Genomic DNA, 20,076 nt, shown 5'->3' with positions numbered 1-20,076 from the left:
AGGGGGAAGAGGCGCTGTCGCACCTTCTTCACCACATTTTAAGTTCTTAGCGATTTGGACACCAAGGACCTTGAAGCTCTCGACCCCCTTCACTGCACCCCCCCATTATCATTATTTTTATAATGGTGCTTAGCACTATGTTTGTTTAACTTTTAAGCAACACAGTGGCAAGAAAATGAGAGGGGCAGATATTATATAAATGAAGGTGAAAAATTATACATAAGTACATTGTGATAGACATAATACAGCCTTCTCTCCTATTTAAGAAACATAAATAAATTGCCAGGAGTGTTCCGCTGCAATCCACTGTTACCAGCAATTTGCAGTTTGAATACCAAGATAAAAAGAGCAAGGCTTTTGATTTTCTGCCATGAAAATGGCACATAAATCGAATCTTCCAGGTGATTGCCACTCATCTTCCTTTTTGTGTGGTTGAAAGATGTGAGGAATCTGAACACCATTATTGTTTCCCATCATAAAGATGTCACTCTCACTGTGGTTGGATCTGCCCCCCCTACTTTTGTATGTTTGTTCAAATATGTGTATTGTTCAAACCATAAACCATTTTTATGTATTTTTACTTTATTTAAACAGGGTGTCACCATTGAGACCAGGGTATCTTTAGCAAGGGAGCCCTGCACATACAATTCATAAACAAATACAATTAAAATTAAAAATATACTAAAATACAGCACAACAAACAATCAAGAAAAACAGGAAATAGTTAATCAATCAATATTTTAAATTGCCCAAGTGGCATCAGAGCCTCCAACTGTATTCTGCAGTTGGTTCCAGCAATGAGGTGCATTAAGACTAAACCAATTTACCTAGTTCAATGGTGACCCAAGAAACCTCAAGAGAAACCAAACCTGTGAGTGGGTTTAGCGTCTGTTTAAAAAAAAAAACTTTAACAATGAAGTTAAGTGTTCAAAGTGCTTTGGGGCAGCCTAGTGGTTAGATCGTTGGGCCAGTAACTGAAAGGTAGCTGGGTCAAATCCCCAAGCTGACAAGGTAAAAATCTGTTGTTCTGCCTCGGAACAAGGCAGTTGACCAAACCCACTGTTCCTTAGTAGGCCGTCATTGTAAATTATAATTTGTTCTTAACTGACTTGCCTTGTTAAATACAGGTTCAATTTAAATATATACTGTATATATATATATATATATATATATAATGTTTAAAGTATGTTGGAAGCTTGTCTAGTATGCCTTTGTAAACAAAAAGGGCGTAATGAATTGATAGGACGTCATTGTAAATAAGAATTTGTTCTTAACTGCCATGCATAAAATATATATATACGAGCCTTTAATGAGGAGCAGCCAACCTTTTGATACAGGATGCAGTGGTGAGTATTAAAAGTGTCATTAGTGATAAAACTAATGGCGCTATGGTAGATGGTATCCAAAGTTGTAAGAGTAGTGCCTGCTGCAATCTGCTAAATGGTGGCAACCATAAATAAGAACTGGCAGGAAAGTTGACTGTACAATCTGTTTCTTGCTATTCAGGGAGAGGGAATATATATTTCTAAAAAATAATCCCACTTTAAATCGTTTTAACAAGCTCATCCGTATGTTTTTTAAACATTAAGTCATTGTCAACCAAATGCCCATATTTTTGTAGGCGGGAACGTGATCAATGGGAGAACCAATGGGAGAACAAGACTATGCCCCATGCATATTGTTATAAGTTGTTTACCCAGAGAGGAAGTGAAAGTGGCTGTGGGTGGATGGTGAATAGGATGACAGGGAAAGCAGAGTAGATCACTGCTGACCAGATTGTTTACCTGGGTTTATGAGGGATTTGTGGCACTAAAATAAAAGGCAAGCCTGTATGAGCATGGAAAATCCTGTAGGATATCAAGGGATGTCTGCCTCTAGAAAAACTTGGCATTCAAACCCAATCCCTGTGACATCTGTGTGTTGAGTGCAAGCTCAACCCTCTCACTACCCACTTCTCTGGACAGCCTCCTGCGTACTGTGCTCCTCAGTCTTACTATTATTCCAGCCAATCAAAGTATTTACATAACGGGATGATCTCTAGATGAAAACATCCCACATTCAACCCACTTCCATCTAAAGCACTTTACATTAAACTGCTAGCTCTGTCCTCTAGGGGGTCTTTAGAGCCTTTTTAAGTCTTTGCATCATGCATGATTTGAAGATTGTGAAGTTTGTATTGATGTGAACTTTAGATAAAGACCAGGAATTCCTTAGGTCCTCCTCTGATAAGTCCTAGACCAGGTTACATATGCGCAATGGAACCCCTCAGAGAGTTTCTGGAGGAGGCTTATCTGATGCAGAGAGAGAGAGCATTGATCAGGAGACACTTTAGCAATGGAGGGGGGGGATGGGAGGCGTAATGCTCTTGCATAAAGACCTTCTATTCAAGTAAATGCTTAATGTGTATACAGGACATAAACGGTGGAGACGCTCTTCTACTGTAGCTCTAAGGCGAGACAATTATAATTATCAGAGGCCTTAGGCATAAAGGTAGGGTTATAGGTATCAAAGTTACCTTGGAAACCCCCCGGGGCAAACTGTATGCACTCACTCGCTTTGCAGACGTAAGGGCAATAAGTAAAGGGGTTTTAAAGGGGAGATACTTCATCTCCACGCTTTCCAGCAGATATAAAGCCTGCTGTGAAATAGCCTCAAGCACAATAGGCAGTTCCCCAAGATGAGGCTAGAGGCTTGGAGACTGGGTGCAAGCGATGTGCTCCCTTCATAAAATGAAAAAAGAGGGTGCTTCCCTACTGTGTGGTTGTCAAAGCCTGAATGGGCCTTTACTGTGGGGAAAGCCATCGTCTTGCAAAAAGGTCTCGCAAAAAGCATAGAACCTCAGATACAGAGCATTGGTAAGGATCACACATTGGTAAGGATCACACTACTTCTCAAAGACATGCCTCTTGTTTCCATACAGTGAGCACGTAGAAGGGGCTCAGACACTCTGGAAAGTCTCATCGTCTCAATGACTTTGAATGGTAAGCCTGTCGCGTTCACCTTCATTCTTTCATAGGCCAGACCCTATAGGGGATATCCTCCAGACAACCGGTCCGCTCCTACATATAGCAGCTAATCTGTGTAGATGCAGAGAGCAAGTGCCACCCTGGCGGTTGATGCCCCCACAGTCGTATTGTCTGTCCCGACCAAGATATGACATTTCTGAAGGAGGGGCAGAAAGTGTTTCAAAGAAGGAACAAGGTTCATGAAATTAATAACATGTAAGAGATGACATTCATATTCGGACTATCTCTGAAACTAACTTAGATAATTCCTTTTGATGATACGGTGAAAGCAATATATGGTTATAACAGAAAAGACAGACATTCCAATGATGGAGCTGATGCTGTTCATATTCAAAACAACATTACTGTTAAGCTTAGAGAGGATCCCGTGACCAGCTCGGTAACCGGATTGCATAGCGGAGAAGGTACGGTGGGATTCGAAATGGTCGGTGATCTGTTTGTTCACTTGGCTATTGAAGACTTTAGAAAGGCAGGTCAGGATGGATATAGGTCTGTAACAGTTTGTGTCTAGATTGTCTCCCCCTTTGAAGAGGGGGATGACTGCGGCCGCAATCCAAATTTTAGGAATCTCAGATGATACAAAAGAGAGAAAGAGAGGTTGAACAGACTAGTAAAATAGGGATTGCAACACTTGCGTCGGATAATTTAATTTATAATTTTCGTCTGACACCGCCTGGTATAGAGGTCCTGCATGGCAGAAAGCTTGGCCCCAGTGATGTACTGGGACATACACACTACCCTCTGTAGTGCCTTGCAGTCAGAGGCCGAGCAGTTGCCATACCAGGCAGTGTTAAAACCAGGATGCTCTCGATGGTGCAGCTGTATAACTTTTTTGAGGAGCTGAGGACCCATGCCTAATCTTATCAGTCTCCTGTGGGGGAATAAACTTTGTAGTGCCCTCTTTACGACTGTCTTGGTATTTTTGGGCCATGATAGTTTGTTGGTGATGTAGACACCAAGGAACTTGAAGCTCTCTACCTGCTCCACTACTGCCCCGTCGATGAGAATGGGGGCGTGTTCCGTCCTCCTTTTTCTGTTGTCCACAATCATCTCCTTTGTCTTGATCACGTTGAGGGAGAGGTTCTTGTCCTGGCACCACACGGCCAGGTCTCTGACCTCCTCCCTATAGGCTGTCTCATCAATGTTGGTGATCAGACAAAAGGAGCACTGTTGTTTCATCGGCAAACTTAATGATGGTGCACCCCTGAAGGGCCCCCGTATTGAGGATCAGCGTGGTGGATGTGTTGTTAACTACCTTTACCATCTGGGGGCGGCCGTCAGGAAGACAAGGATGCAGTTGTTTAGTCCCAGGGTCGGTAGCTTAGTGATGAGCTTTGAGGGCAATATGGTGTTGAACGCTGAGCTGTAGTCAATGAATAGCATTCTCACATAGGTGCTCCTTTTGTCCAGGTGGGAAAGGGCAGTGTGGAGTGCAATAGAGATTGCATCATCTGTGAATCTGTTGGGGCAGTATACAAATTGGAGTGGGTCTAGATTTTCTGGGATAACGGTGTTGTTGTGAGAAATTACCGGCATTTTAATGCACCTAATGGCTACAGACGTGAGTGCTACGGGTTGGTAGTCAATTAGGCAGGTTACCTTTGTGTTCTTGGGCACAGGGACTATGGTGGTCGGCTTGAAACATGTTGGCATTACAGACTCAGTCAGAGACAGGTTGGAAATGTCAGTGAAGACACTTGCCAGTTGGTCAGTGCATGCTCGGTGTATGCTTGATCACAGTCGTCTGGAACAGCTGATGCTCTCATGCATGTTTCAGTGTTACGAGCATAGAAGTATTTTAGCTTGTCTGGTAGGCTCGTGTCACTGGGTAGCTCGCATTTGTGCTTCCCTTTGTAGTCTGTAATAGTTTGTTTGCCCTGCCACAGCCAACGAGCATCGGAGCCGGTGTAGTATGATTCAATCTTAGTTCTGTTTTGACGCTTTGCCTCATTGATGGTTCGTCGGAGTGCAGAGCGGGATTTCTTATAAGCTTCCGGGTTAGAGTCCCGCTCCTTGAAAGCGGCAGCTCAACCCTTTAGCTCAGTGCGGGTGTTGCCTGTAATCCATGGCATATGTTTGGGTTATGTACTGTGGGGACGACATCATCGATGCACTTATTGATGAAGCCAGTGATGTACTCCTTATATGAAAATTCACCTACATTCAGTTCAGAAGATTTGACTGTAATTAGGGTCCTATGGTGAAACAACCGCTGTGCAAGGAATTGAGCAACAGCTTTATTCCAGGGCCCTTATTCAGAGTTGAAATAATGATCTAGGACCAACTTCCCTTTGTCAATGTTATCTAAGAGACAAAACTGATCCTAAATCAGTACCACCTCTGAGATGCTTTGTGAATACGGGGCCTGCTCTGTCAGCTGCTTTCTGTGATCCAACTCCCCCTCCACCTGAAATACAACATGAATAAGAATTAGCCTAGTCAGTAACTTAGCTAACTAATGAAATGTTAAACGTGCATAAGCCTTATCTGCTAAAGTAGGCATTTCATTTTAAAGGGTCCATGTTACAGTGTAAGTATTGTAGTTAATTGTAGTAACTCATAGATACACTGTAATAACAACATGTAACTGGTGGTAATTGCAGTCTGTAAATACATAGGTGTAAGAACAAATGCTTGTTATCATGCTTGTTACAAATGGAAGATTCCTCAAAATTCACCAATTTAATGTTTAGTTTATCAGCGTGGTAACATGCAAGTGATTTTTTTAAAGGAGGTGGGTGGTGATTATCTTTCAAATAACTTCTGGATAAAAGGTAGAGGTGTTTAAAATATGTTATAAAATATTAGTTCTTGAATGTTATCAGCATGCATTGTATAAAAGATACAAGCTTGTTCCAAATCAACAGACTTTTCTTTTTTTTCTGATTCGGTAATAACTGTTACAAAGTTGTAATATCCTGTGGACAGCTGCGCTGTGTCTCCAAGATTACAAAAGCTGGAGGATCAATAGGCTCTAATTACATACCTGTGAGTACTGTTACTGTAATTTAATTATGCCAATGTGTTTTCATTAATTGAAAACCTTTAATCTATTTTATTAGAATTTGTAAGATTCTTGTTTGAATAAAATAGACGGAGACCAGCCTTTTAAATAATAGGTAACAGAATTTATTCTCGGAGCGCGCTGCCACTTCACCACGATCAACAGTTTATATACAAAACATGACTTCATTTCAGTGCTTAATAGCTCCAGTTTGTTCATAGATCCCGTTTGTTCATCACGCTTGGCTGAGAAATCGACCGGAAAATGCTGTCACTACAACGCCAATTTTTTTCTCCAAATGAGCTCCATAATATCGATGTTGTTTAGAATCAATCCTCAAGGTGTTTTTAACATATCTATTCGATAATATATCCGTCGAGACAATTGGTTTCTCATAAGAAGCGATTGGAAAAATGGCTACCTCAGTATTTTACGCAAGATTGTCTGCGGGAGACATCATGTGACCACTTGCTAAATGTGGTCCCTTACGGCTATTCTTTAACATAAATGCGTAAAAAGACGTCACAATGCTGTAGACACCTTGGGGAATACGTAGAAAACGTAAGCTCATTCGTAGCTCATTCACAGCCATATAAGGAGTCATTGGCATGAGGCGGTTTCAAAAAGCGCCACTTCCTGATTGGATTTTTATCTGGGTTTCGCCTGTAACATCATTTCTGTTGCACTCACAGACAATATCTTTGCAGTTTTGGAAACGTCAGAGTGTTTTCTATCCAAAGCTGTCAATTATATGCATAGGCGAGCATATTTTCATGAAAAATATCTTGTTTAAAACAGGAACGTTTTTTTATCCAAAAATTTAAATACTGCCCCCTAGTCGTAAAAGGTTAACAGAAACCCCTCCTCTCGACAGGGACAAAGTGAGGTGAAAAGTTCATTCTAACTTACTAACACACTCCCAGGTAACTTTTGACCCCTCAACATTATCGATCACCACTTAGCTGACAGTTGTAATTAACAGAAAACCTAGGAATGCACTCACTGTCTTATCTTAAACACCCCAGAGCTCAGTTTCGTTGGTTCAACAATAGGTTAACGACCTTATCTGTTTACACAGTCCACTTCTTTCTTCCTAGTTCCTAATGGTGTTTATTAACTTTAATTACTCCTTGTCTGTGTCACACAATCCCATTTTATGAACTCATATTGTCAATCAGATGTAATAAAACAGAGTATAAGTTTACTTAGTTACAGTTCTATTTGAAATGGAGATATTGTTTATTCATTTACTCATAACAATTCTAACAGTATGCAATCTTCAAAATCTCCACTCAATGTTCTTGCTATCACTTGCCCCAAGAAAGTGCACCATCTGGGTTCAAATAAATCTTCTTGGGAACAGCCCGCTTCTTTAAATTTTTAGCCTAAATGACATACCCAAATTGAACTGCCTGTAGCTCAGTCCCTGTGAAGCAAGGATATGCATATTCTTGGTACCATTTGAAAGGAAACACTTTGAAGTTTGGAAATGTGAATTGAATGTAGGAGAATATAAACACAATAGATCTGGTAGAAGAAAATACGTTTAGGGTGAGATTTTCACAGATTCCTTTCTTTGCAAATTGAACGTGTGGAAATACAAAATCGACCATGCGTGCTGTGCTATATGAACCTTTTTAGGATATGAAAAAGGATTTTATCTAACAAAACGACACTTCATGTTATCTCTGGGACCCTTTGGATGATAAATCCGAGCAAGACTTCTGAATGTAAGTACACATTTCCCCTTCGGAGGTGAATTGATCAAACCTATCGTGTTGAAAAAAGTGTTTTGTTGTTAGGAACTCTACTCAAACAAAAGCATGGCATAGCTACTGTAATAGCTACTGTAAATTGGACAGTGTAGTTAAATTAACAAGAATTTAAGCTTTCAACCGATACAAGACACTTCTACTGTATGTACCAACATTCGCTGTTACTCTAAAATCTGCGATCTTGATATGACGCGCTGCATGATTTACAACTGTCCTGTTGACAGAACGCCAATGCTTTAAGTAGATTTTTTAAAACTTAGTTGAGTTTACAAAAACAGATCCAATATAAGTCAATGTCACTGACTGGGGTCTACTATATGGGTGTCTCCCAGATTATAATAAAACAATACTTTTTAATGAATGTACGTTACCCATTTTGACAACCTGAACCTCCTTGCCATCCAAGTGAGAGGATAAACCCGCAAGTACATGACAGAGTACATGTAATAGCTGCATAAGTGCAATGCAATTACTAAGTGGTAAAATTCATTTTAACTAGCTAAACCCTGTGTAACACCTTTTAATTACATTGTACGGTAACACTTTTCTTGACACTCTTATGTAGGTGTTAAAACCAGCCATGAAATTTAACGCAAGGCTGCAGCTACTCTTCCTGTGGCCAGCAAAATTATGGCAGTTAATACAATTTTAAAAACATAACAATTCAGAGTTGTTCAATTGGGTTCATGTCCAGGCTCTGGCTGAGCCAATCAAGGACATTCAGAAACTTGTCCTGATGCCACTCCTGCATTGTCTTGCCTGTGTGCTTAGGGTCATTGTTCTGTTGGAAGATAAACCTTCGCCCCAGTCTGAGGTCCTGAGCGCTCTGGAGCAGGTTTTCATCAAGGAGTTCTCTGTCCCCCACTTCCTGACGCTGAAAAACATCCCACAGCATGATGCTGCCACCACCAGGCTTCACCGTAGGGATGGTGCCAGATTTCCTCCACACGTGACACCTGGCATTCAGGACAAAGAGTTCAATCTTGGTTTCATCAGCCAAGATAATCTTGTTTCTCATGGTCTGAGAGTCCTTTAGGTGCCTTTTAGCAAACTCCAATTTGGCTGTCATGTGCTTTTTACTGAAGAGTGGCTTCCGTAATTTCCACAAAGGATTGGTGGAGTGCTGCATGAGATGGTTGTCCTTATGGAAGGTTCTCTCATCTATTTAGAGTACTCTGGAGCTCTGTCACAGTGACTATCGGGTTCTTTTTCAACTCCATGTCCAAGGCATGTCTCCCCCGAATGCTCAATTTGGCCAGGTGGCCAGCACTAGGAAGTATCTTGGTGGATCCAAACTTATTCCATTTAACTTCTTGACGCACCCATCCCTTTAGCTGGATCATTTTCATCAACACCCGCTGAATTGCAGCGTGCCAAATTCAAATTAAATTACTACAAATATTTAATTTTCATGAAATCACAAGTGCAATATAGCAAAACACAGTTTAGCTTGTTGTTAATCCACCTGGTGTGTCAGATTTAAATACAGCTTTTCAGCGAAAGCATAACAAGCGTTTATGTAAGTACATCTCTCTCAGTAGACAAAATATTACAAACACTAGCAGCCAAGTAGATTGGTCACGTAAGGCAGAAAAGCAATAGATTAAATCGCTTACCTTTGATGATCTTCGGAAGTTTGCACTCACGAGACTCCCAGTTACACAATAAATGTTCCTTTTGTTCCATAAAGATCATTTTTATATCCAAAATACCTCCATTTGTTTGGCGCGTTATGTTCAGAAATCCACAGATTCGAGCAGTCATGACATCGCAGACGAAAATTCCAAATAGTATCCGTAATGTCCACAGAAACATGTCAAACGTTTTTTATAATCAATCCTCAGGTCGTTCTTAAAATATATATGTCACGCCTTGGTCATAGTGTTTTGTGTTTCGTTTTATATTTGGGTAGGCCAGGGTGTGACATGGGTTTATTTTGTGGTATTTTGTATTGGGGTTTTTATAGTTATTGGGATTGCGGCTGAGTAGGGGTGTTGCATAGGCTTGGCTGCCTGAGGCGGTTCTCAATCAGAGTCAGGTGATTCTCGTTGTCTCTGATTGGGAACCGTATTTAGGTAGCCGGGGTTCACTGTGTATTTCGTGGGTGATTGTTCCTGTCTCTGTGTAGTTTCACCAGATAGGCTGTAATTAGGTTTCACGTTCCGTTTGTTGTTTTTGTATTATTTAGTTATTTCATGTATCGTCATTTGTTTCATTAAAGTCATGAGTAACCACCACGCTGCATTTCGGTCCGACTCTCTTTCGACAAACGAAGAACGAGGCACACTGAACCAGCATGGCTACCATAGCATTCTGCAGCAATACGTCATCCCATTTGGTTTGCGCTTAGTGGGACAGTCATTTGTTTTTCAACAGGACAACAACCCAAAAAACACCTCCAGGCTGTGTAAGGGCTATTTGACCATGAAGAAGAGTGATGGATGCTGCATTAGATGACCTGGCCTCCACAATCACCCGACCTCAACCCAATTGAGATGGTTTGGGATGAGTTGGACCGCAGAGTGAAGGAAAAGCTGCCAACAAGTGCTCAACATATGTGGGAACTCCTTCAAGACTGTTGGAAAAACATTCCAGATGAAGCTGGTTGAGAGAATGCCAAGAATGTTCAAAACTGTCATCAAGGCAAAGGGTGGCTACTTTGAAGATTCTCACATTTAAAATATATTTAGATTTTTTGTAAACTAATTTCTGTTACTACATGACTCCGTATGTGTTATTTCATAGTTTGATGTCTTCATTATTATTCTACAATATAGAAAATAATAAAAATAAAGAAAAACCCTTGAATGAGTAGGTGCATCCAAACTTTTGACTGGTACTGTATGTCCAGTAGAGCAATAAACATTGAAATTGCTTACTCTCTTTTTTGATCAAAATGCGTTTTTTTTGGCAGAAATGCCTTCTGGAACATGTGAACTTTCATGTGCCTTAATAACAAATGTGTATGCCATTAGTAAATACGAATAAAATTGTTCAATTACGAGCTGAGTTGGTTTAGCCACAGAAAAAGCCGGCAACCTTCCTGCTAGCCACGATTGACTGAGATAATGAGTGGGCTCAACACCCATTGAATATGGCAGGTGTCAGTAAATGTAGGCAAAAAAGCATAGCTAAAATGTTGCCAGCATCACAGTTACAGTCACCAACGCTCTGGATAACATGAAAACAGCCTAACCAGCTCTGCTAGGGCGAGTAAAATGGTCAGAGTAAGGTATTCTCTCATTTGTGTCTGGAAGCAGCTAGCCAAGTTAGCTTGACAGCCGTTGTAAGGTTAGAACGCTCGGATCAACCCTACTCATCGGCCAGAGCATCCAGTGTGCGCTCTGTACACTCCGAGAGCGAAACTCTCTGAATTTACGAACAGACAATCTGACCGCACAGTTGCAGTCACCAACACTCTGGATAACATAAAAAGAGCCTAGCCAGCTCTGCCAGGGCGAGTAATGTTCAGTGAGCTGTTCTCTCATTTGTGTCTGGAAGCAGCTAGCATGTTAGACAGTTAGCTTGGTTGCTTCACTGCTGTTGATAGTACAGAACGCTCAGATCAACCTTTAAAGAGATGGGTCGGGCTTAAGCTTAAAAGGGTGTGAACGATTCTGAATGGGTATAGACAAAGAAGAGCTCTCCAGTTGGTACCAAAACATTCAAAGGCCATTTTCTCAAAAGTGAGGTAACACATTTATCAACTTTCAAAACATAATTACTTTCCCATTGTTCCTCAAATGCAGTGTATGATATACCATGTTGTAGCTCTGTCTCTGCTTTTATCCAACGTAAAAAACAGTTTCAAATTTTTCTACATAGGACTGAATTGATCCTTTCGGTAATATATTGTATATTCTTATATTTCTGTTGTATGTGTATTTGCCACTCATCCCTTGTCAAGGCATAAATGCTCCAAGGCCTACTGGGAGGGACTGGAATGGAAGCACAGTATTTTGACCATACCAGACCATGTTTACCATGCTGTTTGTTTCTTGAGTTTAAAACCTATTAGGGATAGGTGTTCCGCTAGCGGTCAGTGAAACGCATACAAGTGTTATATAACGATACAATTCTTGTTAATCCAACCACAGTGACATATTTAAAAAATACTTTATGGTGAAACTGATGAATTTCGCTTGCTGCCATTTCAGCAGAATGTGCCGCTAGCGGTGAAGTTAACTTCTTATGGCTAGTCAGTGTGTCAGATTTCAAAAAGGCTTTACGGCGAAAGCATTCCATGCGATTATCTGAGAACAGCGCCCAGCAGACAAATCATTACAAACAGTAACCAGCCAAGTAGAGGAGTAACAAAAGTCAGAAATAGCGATCAAATTGATCACTTACCTTTGATGATCTTCATATGGTTGCACTCACAAGACTCCATGTTACACAATAATGTTTGTTTGTTTGATAAAGTCCCTCTTTTGTCCAAAAAACTCAGTTTTGTTGGTGTGTTTTGTTCAGTAATTCATTGGCACAAAGGGTGGTCACAGCAGGCAGACGAAAAATCTAAAAAGTACCATTATAGTCTGTAGAAACATGTCAAACGATGTTTACAATCAATCCTCAGGTTGTTTTTGTCATAAATAATCAATCATATTTCAACCGGACAATAGCTTCGTCAATAGAAAAGGAAAAATAGAAAGGCGTGCTCCCGATCATGCCAGGACACATCTCTGGAAGTTTCCACTGTCCTCTCATTGAAAGTGGTGCCGCTCCCTCATTTTTCAGAGTTTTCAGAGTAAACAATGCCTAAAGACTGGCCACATGTAGTGGAAGCCATAGGGATTGTGAACTGGTGATAGGCTTTCAATGGAAAAACAGCCATTTCAAAATAATAGCATTTCATGGATGGATTTCTCTGCCTGCCATATCAGGTTTCCGCCTGCCATATCAGTTCTGTTATACTCAGACATTATTTTAACCGTTTTGAAAACTTTAGAGTGTTTTCTATCCAATACTTCCATGCATATGCATATCCTAGCTTCTGGGCCTGAGTAACAGGCAGTTTACATAGGGCACCTTATTCAGCCAAACTACTCAATACTGTCCCAGAAAAGTTAATGATCAGAATTTGTTTTGGTAGAATTCTATACATTTCTGTATCCAGAAGAAAGACAAATAAATGTATTATCATTTTTCAACTTGAATCAAACTGGAGATTGGATTTGTATGCTTCAAGACTAACATTTCACCACTCTCCATTGTGGCTAAATAATTAGAATGCACATTTTATTTGGACAATTATATTGGACAATTTAGCCACTACATTATGTGTTGTTACGTAAGTTAAGCATAACGTTGTGCCGTACTGTTGCTGTCACTGTCCAAGGCAGTGACAGCAGCGGCGTTGATTCCATGAATGTTTCAAGCCCTTGTGTTAAACCTAATTACTCTGTCAAGTTGCAGATTTGCGTCCAAGGCCACTGAAGTCCATTATGGTGAATTTTCTGCTCATGCCCATTCATATCATATTATAATTACAATACATTCAGATTCACCAGAGGACAAACACAATGTCAAAGTATGTGTGCATGATGTGTGATGAAGGGAAGGACTGTGTTTAATGTTTGGTGTTACATTCCAGCATACATTGTCTGTATATAGAATGATGCTACCAATTCCATAGAGATCTTTATTTTAAATTACTCCTCTGCCTGTAAATCAAAGATGTGACTGCCTTAAAAGATTGATAGACAGGATCTGTCTTTGAGATGACGATAAGAAACAACAGCAGCAGCAAAAGCAGCAGCCTCAGCAAAAGGGAAGGAAAACAATTTCTGTGTTGATGTTTGCATCAAGCCCCTGTAGGTGTTCAATCTAGAAGCAGGTGCTTATTGTGTGTACTGTGGGTGTTGTAGGAAAACAATCACACTAATGGGTGTTTCTAGAAGGAGTTCAAGAAGGAAACTATATGCAGCTTGATGGGGGGGTTAGGGGATTTTTTTTTTAAACAATAGCATGCAAGGTGTGTAGCCCACAATAAATATATGCCTACGAGAGTATTCTTTACTATACTGAATAAAAATATAAATGTAACATGCAACAATTTCAAAGATTTTACTGAATTATAGGCTATTAAAGAAGTTAGGCTACATACAGACACCGGTTAGTCAGGCTGGTTGAGGTAGTATGTACATGTAGATATGGTTAAAGTGACTATGCATAAGTGTTGAACAAAGTGTAGCAGTAGCATAAAGAGGGGTTGGTGGGACACAATGCACATAGCCATGTTAGTCAATGTGTGGGAGCACTGTTTGGTCGGGCCAATTGAGGTAGTATGTACATATGTACATGAATGTATAGTTAAAGTGACTGTGCATATATGATAAACAGAGAGTAGCACCAGCGTAAAAGAGGGGTTGGGTTGGGGGGGCACACAATGCAAATAGTCCGGGTAGCCATTTCATTAGGAGTCATATGGCTTGGGGGTAAAAACTGTTGAGAAGCCTTTTTGCCCCAGACTTGGCACTCCGGTACCGCTTACCATGCGGTAGTAGAGAGACCAGTCTGACTGGGGTGGCTGGGGTCTTTGACAATTTTTAGGGCCTTCCTCTGACACCGCCTGGTATAGAGGCCCTGGATGGCAGGCAGCTTTGCCCCAGTGATGTACTGGACCGTACGCACTACCGTCTGAAGTGCCTTGCGGTCGGAGGCCGAGCAATTCCCGTACCAGGCAGTGATGCTCTCGATGCTGCAGCTGTAGAAACTTTTGAGGATCTCAGGACCCATGCCAAATCTTTTTAGTTTCCTGAGGGGGGATATGCTTTGTCGTGCCCTCTTCACAACTGTCTTGGTGTGTTTGGACCAATCTAAATCAAATCAAATCAAATTTATTTATATAGCCCTTCGTACATCAGCTGATATCTCAAAGTGCTGTACAGAAACCCAGCCTAAAACCCCAAACAGCAAACAATGCAGGTGTAAAAGCACGGTGGCTAGGAAAAACTCCCTAGAAAGGCCAAAACCTAGGAAGAAACCTAGAGAGGAACCAGGCTATGTGGGGTGGCCAGTCCTCTTCTGGCTGTGCCGGGTAGAGATTATAACAAGATGTTCAAATGTTCATAAATGACCAGCATGGTCGAATAATAATAATAAGGCAGAACAGTTGAAACTGGAGCAGCAGCACAGTCAGGTGGACTGGGGACAGCAAGGAGTCATCATGTCAGGTAGTCCTGGGGCACGGTCCTAGGGCTCAGGTCCTCCGAGAGAGAGAAAGAAAGAGAGAATTAGAGAGAGCATATGTGGGGTGGCCAGTCCTCTTCTGGCTGTGCCGGGTGGAGATTATAACAGAACGTGGCCAAGATGTTCAAATGTTCATAAATGACCAGCATGGTTGAATAATAGTAAGGCAGAACAGTTGAAACTGGAGCAGCAGCATGGCCAGGTGGACTGGGGACAGCAAGGAGTCATCATGTCAGGTAGTCCTGGGACATGGTCCTAGGGCCCAGGCCAGTTGAAACTGGAGCAGCAGCATGGCCAGGTGGACTGGGGACAGCAAGGAGTCATCATGTCAGGTAATCCTGGGGCATGGTCCTAGGGCTCAGGTCCTCCGAGAGAGAGAGAAAGAGAGAAGGAGAGAATTAGAGAACGCACACTTAGATTCACACAGGACACCGAATAGGACAGGAGAAGTACTCCAGATATAACAAACTGACCCTAGCCCCCGACACATAAACTACTGCAGCATAAATACTGGAGGCTGAGACAGGAGGGGTCAGGAGACACTGTGGCCCCATCCGAGGACACCCCGGACAGGGCCAAACAGGAAGGATATAACCCCACCCACTTTGCCAAAGCACAGCCCCCACACCACTAGAGGGATATCTTCAACCACCAACTTACCATCCTGAGACAAGGCCGAGTATAGCCCACAAAGATCTCCGCTACGGCACAACCCAAGGGGCGCCAGCCCAGACAGGCTGACCACAACAGTGAATCAACCCACCCAGGTGACGCACCCCCATGGACGGCATGAGAGAGCCCCAGTAAGCCAGTGACTCAGCCCCGTAACAGGGTTAGAGGCAGAGAATCCCAGTGGAAAGAGGGGAACCGGCCAGGCAGAGACAGCAAGGGCGGTTCGTTGCTCCAGAGCCTTTCCGTTCACCTTCCCACTCCTGGGCCAGACTACACTCAATCATATGACCCACTGAAGAGATGAGTCTTCAGTAAAGACTTAAAGGTTGAGACCGAGTTTGCGTCTCTGACATGGGTAGGCAGACCGTTCCATAAAAATGGAGCTCTATATAGGAGAAAGCCCTGCCTCCAGCTGTTTGCTTAGAAATTCTAGGGACAATTAGGAGGCCTGCGTCTTGTGACCGTAGCGTACGTGTAGGTATATACGGCAGGACCAAATCAGAGAGATAGGTAGGAGCAAGCCCATGTAATGCTTTGTAGGTTAGCAGTAAAACCTTGAAATCAGCCCTTGCTTTGACAGGAAGCCAGTGTAGAGGCTAGCACTGGAGTAATATGATCAAATTTTTTGGTTCTAGTCAGGATTCTAGCAGCCGTATTTAGCACTAACTGAAGTTTATTTAGTGCTTTATCCGGGTAGCCGGAAAATAGAGCATTGCAGTAGTCTAACCTAGAAGTGACAAAAGCATGGATTAATTTTTCTGCATCATTTTTGGACAGAAAGTTTCTGATTTTTGCAATGTTACGTAGATGGAAAAAAGCTGTCCTCGAAATGGTCTTGATATGTTCTTCAAAAGAGAGATCAGGGTCAGAGTAACGCCGAGGTCCTTCACAGTTTTATTTGAGACGACTGTACAACCATTAAGATTAATTGTCAGATTCAACAGAAGATATCTTTGTTTCTTGGGACCTAGAACAAGCATCTCTGTTTTGTCCGAGTTTAATAGTAGAAAGTTTGCAGCCATCCACTTCCTTATGTCTGAAACACATGCTTCTAGTGAGGGCAATTTTGGGGCTTCACCATGTTTCATTGAAATGTACAGCTGTGTGTCATCCGCATAGCAGTGAAAGTTTACATTATGTTTTCGAATAACATCCCCAAGAGGTAAAATATATAGTGAAAACAATAGTGGTCCTAAAACAGAACCTTGAGGAACACCGAAATTTACAGTTGATTTGTCAGAGGACAAACCATTCACAGAGACAAACTGATATCTTTCCGACAGATAAGATCTAAACCAGGCCAGAACATGTCCGTGTAGACCAATTTGGGTTTCCAATCTCTTCAAAAGAATGTGGTGATCGATGGTATCAAAAGCAGCACTAAGGTCTAGGAGCACGAGGACAGATGCAGAGCCTCGGTCCGATGCCATTAAAATGTCATTTACCACCTTCACAAGTGCCGTCTCAGTGCTATGATGGGGTCTAAAACCAGACTGAAGCATTTCGTATACATTGTTTGTCTACAGGAAGGCAGTGAGTTGCTGCGCAACAGCCTTCTCTAAAATTTTTGAGAGGAATGGAAGATTCGATATAGGCCGATAGTTTTTTATATTTTCTGGGTCAAGGTTTGGCTTTTTCAAGAGAGGCTTTATTACTGCCACTTTTAGTGAGTTTGGTACACATCCAGTGGATAGAGAGCCGTTTATTATGTTCAACATAGGAGGGCCAAGCACAGGAAGCAGCTCTTTCAGTAGTTTTGTTGGAATAGGGTCCAGTATGCAGCTTGAAGGTTTAGAGGCCATGATTATTTTCATCATTGTGTCAAGAGATATAGTACTAAAAGACTTGAGCATCTCTCTTGATCCTAGGTCCTGGCAGAGTTGTGCAGACTCAGGACAACTGAGGTTTGGAGGAATACGCAGGTTTAAAGAGGAGTCCGTAATTTGCTTTCTAATAATCATAATCTTTTCCTCAAAGAAGTTCATGAATTTATCACTGCTAAAGTGAAAGTCATCCTCTCTTGGGGAATGCTGCTTTTTAGTTAGCTTTGCGACAGTATCAAAAAGGAATTTCGGATTGTTCTTATTTTCCTCAATTAAGATAGAAAAATAGGATGATCGAGCAGCAGTAAGGGCTCTTCGGTACTGCACGGTACCATCCTTCCAAGCTAGTCGGAAGACTTCCAGTTTGGTGTGGCGCCATTTCCGTTCCAATTTTCTGGAAGCTTGCTTCAGAGCTCGGGTATTTTCTGTGTACCAGGGAGCTAGTTTCTTATGAGACATTTTTTTAGTTTTTAGGGGTGCAACTGCATCTAGGGTATTGCGCAAGGTTAAATTGAGATCCTCAGTTAGGTGGTTAACGGATTTTTGTCCTCTGGCGTCCTTGGGTAGGCAGAGGGAGTCTGGAAGGGCATCAAGGAATCTTTGTGTTGTCTGTGAATTTATAGCACAACTTTTGATGTTCCTTGGTTGGGGTCTGAGCAGATTATTTGTTGCAATTGCAAACGTAATAAAATGGTGGTCCGATAGTCCAGGATTATGAGGAAAAACATTAAGATCCACAACATTTATTCCATGGGACAAAACTAGGTCCAGCGTATGACTGTGACAGTGAGTGGGTCCAGAGACATGTTGGACAAAACCCACGGAGTCTAGGCAATGTCAATCTACTATCCCCGTAGTACAAAAGCTGATAGGCTAGTGCTTTTGCTGTTCGTTAGGCCTACTCATTTTGTTGGCTGACGAAAGTAAATGTGAACAGTTCTTCCAATATCTTCAATGTGTGCCTCAGATTTGGATAAGGACGTGCGCAGTTGAATCACTGATTTGTTTGTCTTCACTTGTAGCCTGTGAGAAAAACCTAATCACGTGAAGGGCATTGGCTAATAAGAATTGAGCTATCTAAGAGCCAAGTGAGTGAGAGGTGCTTCGGAGCACGCAGCCGGGAGAAGGGAATTAGAATTATTATATTCAGCCCAAGGGCACAACACCCACTGGCAACAAATGGCATGGATGTTTTTAGGGGGCATTATGGCCACACAGAGGGGAGGCCGCTGGGAAATTCAAGGCATTATCAAGTGCTAGTCAAAATTATGAAATGTGTTCAGCCTGCGCAAATAACAAAGCAGAGTTCATGCCTTTCATGTGAAATTAGAGTCAATCCTGCAGCCTTAGAATGTATTAAAAATACAAAACGTTGGGCTATGTGTTTTGATCACAACTAAATTTGCATAAATAACTCTCAATTTAGCATATAAGAAGACCAGTTTCTTTGTTAACCGCTCAAAAGAGAATAGCCGCATGTGCACACTCTCTCAGAAATCTTTTGGAGCAAACATATTTCAGTCTGCTATGTTCAATTGTATTCTTCATAATCTAAAATAATGCCAAAGAATTCTAAGCAAATATTGTCTGCTAAATGAACTTGTGTAGTCCACATCCATATAGCATTTTCTGTATGCTATTCTGTTTTTTCATATCATGTTTCTTTAGACATGTCTAAAATACATAATGGATTTATTGGAATGGTGTAGGCTATGGATTTATTAGACTTTGTTTTTAGGCTACGCATGGAAGCCAGGAGATGCTAAATGGAGAGATAGCCAGGAGATGCTAAAAAGTTTTGCCTAAATGTAATTATGTTAACTTCTTGGTGACAGGGGGCAGTATTTTCACGTCCGGATGAAAGGCATGCCCAAATTCAATTGCTTGCTACTCATCCCCAGAAGATAAGATATGCATATCATTAGTAGATTTTGGATAGAAAACACTCTGAAGTGTCTAAAACTGTTTGAATCATGTCTGTGAGTATAACAGAACTTATTTAGCATGCGAAACCCCGAGGACAAACCATTCAGACTTTTTTTTTTAAGTCACTCTTTTCATTGGGAATCCAGATTTCTAAAAGGGACCTTCTTGCAGATCCTACCGCATCCACTGGATGCCACCAGTCTTTAGAAATTGGTTGAGGTTTTTCCTTTGTGTAACGAAGAAGTAGTCCTGTTCAAAACAGCGTCCCACATATCCCAGAGAGGTTAATGAACGGTCAATTACCGTGAGATCAGCAGTTATTTGAAAAGGGGCTATTTTAATCAGCTTCTTGATATGCCACACCTGTCAGGTGTATGGATTATCTTGGCAAACAAGAAATGCTCACTAACTGGTATGTACATTTGCGCACACATTTGGAGAGAAATAAGCTTGTTGTGCGTGTTTTATTTCAGTTCATGAAACATGGGACCAACACTTTAATGTTGGGTTTATATTTTTGTTCAGTATATATGGGTTTGCTTCAGGGTCACTTCCTTGACATGCATGATAAACTATAAGAATTCCACACCTAAACATAAGGAAGGATTGTGATAATCAGCAGACTTTCGTTTTGTCTCAATAAAGAACAAAATAAAGCT

This window comes from Oncorhynchus nerka, linkage group LG3, assembly GCF_034236695.1.
Source record: "Oncorhynchus nerka isolate Pitt River linkage group LG3, Oner_Uvic_2.0, whole genome shotgun sequence".
Lineage (NCBI taxonomy): Eukaryota > Metazoa > Chordata > Actinopteri > Salmoniformes > Salmonidae > Oncorhynchus > Oncorhynchus nerka.
The sequence above is the reverse complement of the archived record's forward strand: the minus strand, read 5'-3'. Positions refer to the sequence as shown.